We start from the raw sequence: 11,443 nt of genomic DNA, 5'->3' as shown, positions 1-11,443 counted from the left end.
TATCTTTTCTGAAGAATGTTTTGCATTTCTCTCTCATCTGTTCTCGATTACGTTGATGTAATTAAAGTTGTGAAGTTTTGGTTGTTTTTTAAAGTTTTTTTATTTAAATATATTAAAATAATATTTTTTTATTTAAAATTAGTATATTAAAATGATCTAAAAATATCAAGAAAATATTAATTTGAAGAAAAAAAATAAAAAAATTTTAAATTTTTTCAAAAGTATTTTTGAAACGCAAAAATAAACAGGGTTGATCTGCTATGCTTCCATCATTGGTTTGCACTATAAGAACCTTGGAGTTTCTCTTCACGAAATTTCTAGTTGACCAGTTGATCTGGTGACTTGTTTGACCCAATAAAATCCGGTTAAAAACCTGTTAATTATTTATTTTTTAACCAAAATAATATCGTTTTGCTTTATAAAAAAAATTGAGGTTGACCCAAATAACCAGTCAAAACCCAGTAATCAGGCCAAAACCTATAATCCAAGTCTTGAGCCGAATCAACCACCGGCCGAGTTTAAAAACACTAATCCTCATCATGTTATGTGTCATTTATTTCTACACATTTAAATTTGTGTCCTATCTATTCTATTGATTAAATTATTGACAACGAAATTACATACCTATTTTTTTCTTCTTCTTTTCCTTTATAATTACACCTATTAACAAATTTAAAAGGCACGAGGGTTTTTACTTTAGCGATCCACGCGAAAACCTCATTTTGCTATTCCAAAACAAAATCAATAAACTTCCATTTATTATTGCCAAATTTAAATGGAGAGATTAAGTGTTTTTATTTTAATCATGTGCTGTAAAATGACTATTTTACGCTTAGATTTTAAAAAAAATTAAAACTTGGTAGCAGTTTTATAATTTACTAAATATAAATATTATTAAAAAAATAAATAACTTCTTCGTTGCACGAGTCAGTAAGTAGGCAGCCCGTGCCTTTCAGGAGATATTTTTGGGGCTATCCAATTACTAGACGCCACTTTCCATAACAGTGTTGGTATCGTCTCTACCTCCCTTCTCTGATGAGCAATGCATGTGACCATCAGTTATTCAGTTTATCTTCAACGACCTTCTTTTTCCCCTTTTTTTTCTTTCATGCTCGATTTTCATGTTTGTCCCTTTAAAATTTCAAAACAACCTTTTATTTATTATTTCTTCATATTTGGTCCTTATTTTTTTATTACAATTAGTTTTATTTGAAATAATTTATAAAATTATAATTTTTTTCAATTTCGTGCCCCTTCAATTTTTTTTCATATTTCAAATTTGGTCTTTATTCTTTTAATTGTATTTATTTTCATTCATATATTTTTTTTAATTGATTTTTTTTTACATTTTCATCCTCATTGAGTTTCTTTTCCTATAAAATTTGATCCTCGTTTTTTTAATTGCTATTTTTTCACTTTAGATTTTTTTTTAAATTGATTTTTTCCTGATTTCATCATTCAATTTTAAATTGATTGAGAATTTAACTTCTTGATTGGGCTCAGGTTTAGGATTTCATGAGTTGTGAGTTTTAGAGATTAACCTAAGTTTAGGAGGTTGTCTTGATTTTGCTTCTTCTTCCTTCTTCTTTTTTTTTATGTTTCTTTAGTTTCAGACTTGTGCATTTATTCAATTAGAGATTGGGCTTCGTTGTTTTTATTTATTTGCTTCTATATTTGTTTTTCACTAATTTTAAAAATGACTTGGATTATCTTGGTTCTTTTTATTTGTTATCCTTTGTTGAATTTACTTTGATAAATATTTTAAATTTATTTTTTTTATTTTATCTTTCAACATTAAATTGGTTGAAAATTAATTTTCGTTTTCATTCCGTCCTTAAAGGTTGATTATATATATCAAGCTTCATGATTTTCTTTAAGTTCCTCTCTATTTGTTTGTCTCGGTCTCATTACTTAGACTGCAAATTTGACGGGATAACTTGAGTTGACTCAGTTATTTTAGATTTTTTTATTTAATTTAATATGTGTTATGTTTTATCCTTTAACATTGGATTGTTTTCGAATTGCGCTTCATAACTTTTTTTTCTAGTTTTCCTTTGTAATTGTCCACCATATTAGGATTTAAAAAAAAACACAAATGAGGGCCCAAGTCTGCGAGCCCTTTTCAAATGGGTCATACGGGTTGGCTTGACTTGCCAACCCAGAAACTATTGACCTCTTTCTTTCTTTCTTTCTTTCTTTTTTTTTTAATTTTGATTTTTCAAAAAGAAATTGATGTATTTTCTAATATGTATTTTTTAAATATTTTTTTAATTTATATTTAAATTAGTACCTCTTCTCTATTATTTTTTTTATTTAGCCTTTTTAAAATAATGGTTTTTTTTTAATTATTTTGTATGTATTTAATTTTTGAAGAGATTATTATAATTCATCAATAATTTTTTCTTATATCAATGAACTTTATTTCTAAAATAAAATATATTTATTTTTGGATAGTATTTCCGATAAGTTCAACCTTGCATAATATTTTCTCCTTTTATTTCATTCATTGAATTTCATGTGTGTATCTATTTTTACAATACTTTAATTAAATAAATAAATAATTTTAATAAATAGAGTTATTGAATACAAATTGGTAAATAGTCCATATTACAAGATAAAATATCTTGATTTTTCTAATTATTTATTTAGTTATTGTTAATGACTTTTAATATTGACTTAGATGGTTCTCGATTTATTTAAATAGATGTGTACATAACTTTTTGATTTATACTTCAAAACTTTTATGTAAAACAAATGTGTCAAGAAAAGTCTACATGTTCAAATTTTTTTGTTGGAAAAAATATTCGGCCCGCAGTGGAGCACAGGTCAAATAACTAGTGTTTGTCATATTTTTCAAACCAAAAAATAATTTTAATAAACAAAGTTATTAAACACAAATAGATAAATAGCTCATGTTACGTGATCAAATATCTTGATCTGCAACTATCTCTCATGACCCGAATGTTTCCCTATTTTTCTTACTTTTTTTGAAAAATCCAAAAAAATAGGAAAAGACAACAAAAAAAATATTGTTGGTGTATTTGCTTCGTTTTTATCATTTTCAATGTCGTTTGAAAAGAATTAAAAATTCAAAAAATTTATTTTCAATGTGTTCAATTTTTAACACATTTATTTCAAAATTATTGATCAATTTTTCTTATTAAGTCGACGTTGATGATGCCTTTAAAAAAATCAAAATACAAAAAATAAGATAAATTATTAAAAAATTATTTGAAAAAAAAGACCAAAAGTAAAAAAAAAAAAAAAAAAGAGTAAAAAAGCCAGATCACTTTCCAAAAACAATCAAACTACACCTAACCAGGGGACACTAACTCGAGGACTTAAAATGACAGACCAAAGATTTTTTTAGTTGCTTGGGAACCAAGCAATTCAGGAGAGAAAAAAAATTATTTTGCCTATAAATACATGATTAAATACATGATTGTACCACACACAAAAAAAGATATCATTATCAAAAAAAAAAACTAATAGATTAAAAAAAAAAAACCTAACCCTTTTTTTACACTGAAAGCCCGTGGCCTCCACTCTCAGCCAACACCTCCCCACTTTTTTGCCAAATAAAGGCCCATCACAACGATCCTATAAAAAAGACTAGACTTTTATTCTATACCTTAACTGTGCAAAACTCCACGCCATTTTCATATTTTCTTCTTTATCATTCTTGCCCCGTCACAATTTCTCTTTCTCGCTGCCATCAGCATACTAGAACTAGACACACTCGTCTCCCTTTCTCATTTTTGAACAAAAACTCACAAATCCATTTCGCCCACCACCAACATTTTTCAATGCTATCAACCTACATGGTCATCCTCCCTCTCCGCATCCACCGCCAGCGTTGCCACCCCCTCTCCTTCAGCCACCATTCGGCCACCATCATCAACCCAATGTTGTTCCCTTTTTCTCCACCATATAGTCGCAGCTCCCTCACTAGAACCAAAGATCCACCACCACAGTCGAGAACCCAATCTCTCCTTCCCACAAGCAGGCCCAAAACTAACTCAATGTCCCTTCTTCTCGCCTAAACAATAGCGCATCCCACCATAGTCTGGTCTTTTTAATCAGCCACCAGCAATCCTCACATCCACAACCAACGACCACCATATCATTTTCTCCTCTAAACAATGACCAAAACAAAAAATTCCTTCATACAAACTGATCAGCTTGTTAGGACCTGTTTGGAATTGTGGTTGCAGTTCAGAGTGTTTTTAACTTAAAAATATATCAAAATAATATATTTTTTATTTTTTAAAAATTATTTTTGAGATCAGCACATCAAAACGATCTGAAAATATAAAAAAAAAATAATTTTTAACAAAAATAAAAATTTGAATTTTTAAAAAACATGGGTTGGACTGCGTTTTCAAACGGTCTTTTAATATGGCAACAACAAAGCCCCTGACCGACAAGCATACTTCACTAACATCAATAATCTTCTCTAATGGTTGACCAATTCCATCCATCGCTGCCAACAACCATGACAACTCTCAACTGGCTGTCACCACCTCCTTCTTCACCATCAGCAATCTCCCATCAATAAACTCAACTACCTCTCTACATCGCTAGTGAAACCTATCAGTCTCCTTTGCGCAACTGAACCAACAAACCTAACTTTCGTCCCAATCTGCTCTTCCTTTTTACCCATAGATGGCGACCTAAGCCATAATAAAAACCATTAAACCACCCAGCCACGACCAACAACTCGATAGCCTGTGACCCTCAACCATCTCCTCCCTTTCAACCAAACCTAAAACTAATTGTGACCCATCTATCCTCCCCTCCAACCAAACAAAATCACCCAAACCCAAAACAACAAGCCACAAACTCAACATTGTTGTTGACCTAACCAGCCTCCTCCACTATTACTAGCAGGACCAATCTCGTTTCATCATGCCTTTTCATTGTTGATTGTTGCAATAACCAGAAATGAGAAGAAAAAAACCAAGGAATATATCTATGAATAAGGAAAAAAAGAGATGAAAACAAATTGCTTGTGTTGATTCTCTTTTGCAAGTATTTGGTGAGAGCCATTGCCAGTGCAAGAAGAAAGAGAAAAAAAAAGATGTTTCAGATCCACTCGTTTCTTGTTTCACCTGCAGCAGCATGCATATTAACGCATTGGCAATGCCCAAATATCTTGGAAGTTCGATTTATAACTCAAATTATTTTTTAGACAAATTACTATAATATTATGAAATTTTTAGGATAAATACTTATTATTGTGTATATTTTTTGGATTGTTGGACACTATATTTTGATTTGATATATGTTTTTATATTGAAATAACTTGATTATTTATGTTGAGTTGTGAGTTTATTTTTTGCTTTTTAGAAATATTAGTGCATGAGTTATGTTTGGATTTGAGTTGATTTATTAGAATTAGCATGAAATTTGAACGAAGTTCATGAAATTATTAAAATTTATGTGGATTTTTGGTGTTGCTTGGTCTCAAGTTAATAAATGATAATTCATTTTGAATTGATATCATGTTTAAATAGCTAGATAAAAACATGTCATTTGCGTCTTGCCAAATGCGGCCTTAATTCAGTTTCAATAAATTTTTAATTTTTTGAAAGATCATTTTGATATATATTTTGAGTTCCTTACATTTCCCCTCTTATATTTAGTATTTGAAATTCTGACCTACATGTGAGGTGCTTTTTGGTATTAAATAAATTGGTTTCTTTCCACATAAACAACAAATCTTTCTTTTAAAAAATATAAATTTATTTCAAATTGTATATGGCCAAGTCTCTTAAGAAAAATATATTTGCATAATAATAAAAAAAAAATACATGGCATGATTTAGCATCCTTAAATAGACAAATTAAAAAAAAATAGTTTTGTTGATATCTTTCCATGTATTTTTGAATTTAATAACCAGTTTATGAAATTCATGAAAATTTGGCTTACATTTTAAAAATATCAAAAAACGTTATCTTGTTTGTTTGTATATTAAGGATTATGAACTTATACGTAAGATGTATTCTCGATATTAAAAGAAAAATGTAAAAAACATGTTTTGATATTAGAATGGTTAGGTTTTAACTGGATAAGATAAGAACCTTCTTACTAAGGAGAACCTTTTTTAAACCTTAGACATACCAACAATTAGAAATCACAACACCTTAGTTTATATCTAACAAACAAACAATGTAGTTTACCTTAAGTAAGATGTACTAGGGGAGATACATTTTCTCCATATACAACTAGTCTCCTTATCTAAACCATGAGACCAATTAAGGTTTTTAGTGACCAAGATATTAGATGACGACTTTATTTTTTTAACTGATAAGAAACAAGAATTCCTTGTTCTTTCCACCTATTATCAGTCTAGGAAGATGTTCACCGCAACACTGCACATGTGCAATAATAAGAATAAACATAATTTTACAGAGTAAACACATTTTATGCTATAATATCTAAATCGAAACATTGTTGATGAATGAATAATAATTACATTGAAAAACTGGTCACTAAAAAGTTAAGTCAAACCACTTATAACTTTTCTAATATTTGAGAAATCATGATGCGTTACTAGTCATTGTATTTAATCTTCAAATATAAATCAATCAATTATTGAATTGAGAATAAATTAATTTGTTTAATTTATTTTATTCTATTTTATTTATAATTGTGATTTATATTTTTACCAACTTATTATGAAACCTAATGGGTCACATATATAAAAATAATTGATCAGAAATTAAACTAGGATGATTAATTAAGTGTGATTTGATTGGAAATAAGTTTTAAGAATTGGGGACTAGAATGTAATTAATATAGGGGACCATAATTTTAGACCTAGAAAAAAAATGAAATAGGGACTTGATTGAATACATTTCTAAAATTGTTATGAAATAATATATATGATATTATTTAGGGGGGAAATTAATATTTTCTATTTTTATTAGGTTTCTGTTTAAATAGAATGCTATGCTTCTTATTTTATGTAAAAGAAAAACTATGTAAGTTACAGAACACTTGAAAAACACAAAAGAAAAGAGTTAGCACTAAAAAACATAACAATCTCTCTCCCCTAAAAAGGGTTTAGAAAATTTCTTACTGGTAGTTCGTGTTGATTATTATTAGAGGTCGGATACTTAGACGGTTTGTGGTTTATGAAAATCTAACTTTGAAGAAATTATTCAAAGCAAAAAAAAAAAATCCAATTTTCAAGTAATCTTTGTACAAATCATAAGCAATCTTAAATTATCTAATGGGATCTTGAGACTCCTGAAATTTTATAAAATTATTGTTTCTGTTGCATATATATGTTTTGGGAAGACAACATGTTCCCATCTCTTTAAGTGAGGAGTGAGAAGAGTGCTTGTATGAAGGCTAATAGGAATAAAAACCATAATATCAATTTAAATCACCAAAATTCTAAGAGGCCAATTTATTATGGTAGAATCCTAAATCCTTTAGAGAAATCTCTAAATGATGGAAACTAAAATCCTAGCGGCAACTTTTGAGTGGTGAAAATTAGAATCTTGGGGGGCAACCTCCAAATGATGGAAACTAATGTTGAAAGGTGGTTTCAAATCTTGAATTAAGTACATTTTGACCATGTTGCTAGGCCAACTTGATAGATATATAAAGTTCACCGGCTTTTATATATATATATATATGAATTTATTAAGATGTCTAAATGTACTCAAAAGGATAATCAATTCACTAGAGAATATATTGCCAAATTCATATCACAATGTGTAGATGGAAATGCCAATTCATTTTTGAAACTTCAAATTGTTTAAATTCGGTCACTACAAATAATTTTTTTACCATCAAATCAATTCTTCCACGTAATGCTTATATGGTTTTAAACCTTGTAATTTATATCAATTCACATGCTACACCGTGTTCATGATGTTAAAAAAGTTAAATTGATGTTTGATTTTGTAAAATAGAGTTTACTTTTATCAATTTAAAAACATTGAAAAACATGGATCAAATTTATCATAAAAACAACCCTTTTTATTTGTTATTGTTCATGGGTTGTGGGAAACTATAGTTTCTTTAAAAGAAACTATAGTTTGGCCCTTGAATTTTATAATTTTTTAATTTTGGTCACTTTTTTCTTTTCAAGGTTTCGCATTTTGGTCTTAAATTTCATGTGTTTTATATTTCAATCTCTAAAATTTGAAAGGAGAGTGAGAGAGTTGTCGAAAATAGAAGAGGAGAGAAAAAGTGATCGGTTGACCACAATATTCTAACTATAAAAAATGTTGATCTTAATATCAAAAAGTTTGTCTTAGAAAAAAGAGGGTTCAATAGAGGTAGTATTCTCTTTGAACATGTTGTGACTAGTAGATCAGAACACGTAATTGTTTTGTTTTTGGTTCTAAGGTTTTTTTTTTTGGGCTTGTAATGATTTTATTGAGGTTTTTATGATTTTTTTAGTGAAAAAAAATTGAAAATTAGATTTTAAAGTTCTAAAACTCGAATCTTGAAGGTCACCTAAGGTGGCTAGAAAGTGAATTAGGAGACGATATACTGTTTGATATATATATAGTTGGGGGCAGATGATATGCCATCCACCCCTTGAAAAAAAATTTCAATTGTGTGGATTTGGCTTTCCAAACTTATACGCACTTGGGTTTTTTTTTCTGGGCTAGCATTCTTGGTCTTTTTCTTAGATATCCCTTTATTTTATTTTTTATTAAGTTTTGATAAAAAAATCTCTTTAGATCAATTTATTAAAATAATATTTAAACAATTGTTTAATTATACCATTGTTTTGAAGAAGAATGTGCTTTTTTTATGATGATATTATCAATTGCTTTATGAATAATTATGTATTAGCCTAAGATGTAGAATTTAAAATAATTTTTTTTATTAATATTGAATGAGAATAAAAAAAAATTATATTTTTTTTTCATTATTTATATAATTCTCCCAAATTTATTGTTTTTAAGTTTTTTTTAATTGAAACATGTTTTCATGAACATAATTAGTTTTCACTAGAAAAATAATGCTTATCATAAAAAGGACATGATTTTCATCATGAGAAGAAAGAAATGCATGAATAATGAAATTAGATTTTTGTTTAAAAATATACATTTCTTCTTTTTTAGTTAAAATTATTATAGTTTTTGCAAATACTTTTTAGTTCTTGTTATTCTTTATTCAATAAACTATGTTGTTGATAAAAAAACTATTTTTTATAAAAAAAATAAAATTAAATGAATAAGAAAAGATAATTTTAACAAGAAAATATTTTTCCTCTATAATTGTATTCATTATATTCCTACAAATATTTTTTCATTATTATTATTATTATATAACTAAATAAAAAAATACATTTAAAATAGTATTGTACAATAGCGCGTGAGCAAGCCATACTAGTTTATGCTATTTGGTTATGGCATTCCTTTATATATACATGTTGAATTACAAAAAAAATCCATATTATTATAGCGCATCAAGACCCCTTCGATCTTAAATATTTTGTGGAAGAATAACTCAATTTTATTTTTATTTTATTCATTTTTGTCAAAGAGATTTAATGATTCATTGTGTTTGGTGATAAGATGCAATGCATTTTTGAAAATGCTTTTTAATTAAAAATAAATTAAAATAATACCTTTTAAAATTATTTTATTTTATTTTTAATATTAGTATATAAAAATTATCGATTTTTTAAAATATTAATTTAATATTTTCTCAATTTGTTTTTTAAAAAAACAAGTCGAATGATATTATCAAATACAAGATTACCATTTTCATATATACATTAAAAAAAAGGCCAATAAAAGATTATTTAGTCATCATATAAATAGTCTAATCACAAGAAAATCTGAGGAGACTAACCTCAGGGCCACTGGAGGTTTACATAATTGTTAACTTTAGGGCTCGTTGGATTAGTTGAGGTGCACGCAAGCTGTTCCAAACACCCACATTAATAATAATAGTAATAAAAAATATGAGGAGACTAGATAAACTATAAAAGTTTAATCACATTCTTATCCATTGTATGATTGTTTTTATTTTTTATTTTTTATAGAATAATTTTAAAAATTAAATAAATTTTTAAAAATTATAAAAATAATTTTTTAGTTTCTTTTATTGATAAAAAGTCATGTTATCAATATTATTATAGTATTATCTACCACCACTACTATACCACTTTATTATAATAATTATGACTATTAACATTGTCATAATGTCATTATCAATCCACTATATTCCATCACTTTTATTATCATTTCACATCCATCACCAACTCCATTAAAACTACGAGGCTTGTAGCTCAGTGGCCTTGACAGGCTTTGCCCTGCCTGAGTGCCCTGGTTCGAGCTCTCGTGTGTACCCATCACTTGAGGGTTTAACTGCTGTGGTCAATTCGTGTGACTTGTTCCGCCCCCGTCCCGGGTTCGACCCTCTATGTGTACGCCTGTCACCCTCGCGGTGCCTTACCTGCTCCTGGGCTTGCAGGATGTCCAGCGGGCCGTGGGGAATAGTCGTGGTGCGCGTAAGCTGGCTCGGACACCCCACGTAAATCAAAAAAAAAAAAAACAAAAAAAAAAAAACTACGAGTTGGTGATGGATGTGAAATGATAATAAAAATCATTAATTTTATCAATATTATTCTTGTTGTTTCTATAATATTTACAGCGATATTATGACAATCTTTGTATTATAAAATTGCTGGCCTTACTTCTACTACTACTATTATTATTATTATTAACAAAAACCTAAAAAATTTGGCCAATACTATTTCACCTACTAAAAAAAATCTTTATCTTATTTTAAACCTTTAATTTTCATCATTATTTAGGTTGTGTTTGTTTAGTTGTAATTTTTGTGTTTACGGTGTAAAAAACACAGTTAGGTGTTTGGTAATGCACCAAATTGTGTTTTATACTGTGGGGCCCATAAAAAAAATTGAGTTTGAAACGTAGTTTTTGTGAAGCAGTTTTTATATGTTTTTTTAACTGAGTTTTGTAAAACTCTGTTTGTTTTTGCGTTTCAAGAACATTTTTTTTCAAAATTTAAAATTTTTTTATTTTTTTATTTACTTCAAATTATTTTTTTTTGTATTTTCAGATCATTTTGATACGCTGATATCAAAAATAATTTTTTTAAAAATTTAAAAAAAATTATTTTGATGTATTTCCAAGTAAAAAACATTTTTGAAAAGCAATCACAACCAAACATTTTATACATGTTTTTTTGCTGCACATAAACCTCAACCATAATTTTTACTAGAGACGTATCTAAATCTAACTAACCATATTTTTTTTAAATTTACTTTTTTTTAAACCATAACCACAAAAATTTCCTACGAAACAAACAAACTTTTAATTATTTAGATTATCTTTAAACCACTCACATTAAATCAAATATTTTAATTTATTTCTCTTTCTCAGCTTCATTTGATGTTAATGATTTATTAATAAAATAATAATTATTAATCTGATAA

The sequence above is a fragment of the Populus trichocarpa genome, chromosome 19, assembly GCF_000002775.5.
Source record: "Populus trichocarpa isolate Nisqually-1 chromosome 19, P.trichocarpa_v4.1, whole genome shotgun sequence".
NCBI classification, from domain to species: Eukaryota; Viridiplantae; Streptophyta; class Magnoliopsida; order Malpighiales; family Salicaceae; genus Populus; species Populus trichocarpa.
The sequence above is the reverse complement of the archived record's forward strand: the minus strand, read 5'-3'. Positions refer to the sequence as shown.